This window comes from Octodon degus, unplaced genomic scaffold (genome assembly GCF_000260255.1).
Source record: "Octodon degus isolate 3935 unplaced genomic scaffold, OctDeg1.0 scaffold00412, whole genome shotgun sequence".
NCBI classification, from domain to species: domain Eukaryota; kingdom Metazoa; phylum Chordata; class Mammalia; order Rodentia; family Octodontidae; genus Octodon; species Octodon degus.
The window spans coordinates 585,942-586,697 of NW_004524988.1; the positions used below are offsets into that span (position 1 = coordinate 585,942).

The 756-nt window shown below is 41.3% G+C and overlaps 1 pseudogene; it reads left to right on the forward strand.

Moving 5' to 3' along the window:
• LOC101589802 lies at nucleotides 1–436 on the forward strand (annotated as a pseudogene).
• Nucleotides 437–756: the final 320 nt, after the last annotated feature.

Genomic DNA, 756 nt, shown 5'->3' on the forward strand with positions numbered 1-756 from the left:
CCCCGCAGGATCATCAAGGAAACCCAGCGTTTGCTGGCAGAGCCGGTTCCTGGGATTAAAGCCAAATCAGACAAGAGCAATTACCATTATTTTCACGTGGTCACTGCTGGCCCCCAGGGTTCCCACTTTGAAGGAGGGACTTTTGAACTCGAACTATTTCTGCCAGAAGAATACCCAATGGCAGCACCTAAAGTATGTTTCATGACCAAAATTTATCATCCTAATGTAGACAAGTTGGGAAGAATATGTTTAGATATTTTGAAAGATAAATGGTCGTCAGCACCGCAGATCTTCTATGGATCCAGGCTTTCTTAAGTGCTCCTAATCCAGATGTCCCATTGGCAAATGACGTAGCAGAACAGTGGAAGACCAATGAAGCCCAAGCCATAGAAGCAGCTACAGCATTGCTAAGCTATATGCTATGAATAATATTTAAGTCAATCTGATCATCAAGTTTGTGTCAATTCAGTTCTGCCAAGACACCTTCCTTTTTTGTTTGCATTTATGGACACAGTCTTGGAACATTACATAATAAAAGCCCAAACATTTTCAGTCCTTTGGTGATTAAATGCACATTAGCAAATCTATGTCTTGTCCTGCATCACTGTTGTAAAGCATGAGCAGAGGTTGACATTTCATCTGGATTGTTGTGAAACATTTAAAAGCGATGACTGTCTGCTTTTATTCTTTTCCCCCATCATGGTTTAAGTATAAAGCACTGTGAATGAAAGTAGTTGTCAGGGTTAGCTGCAGGGG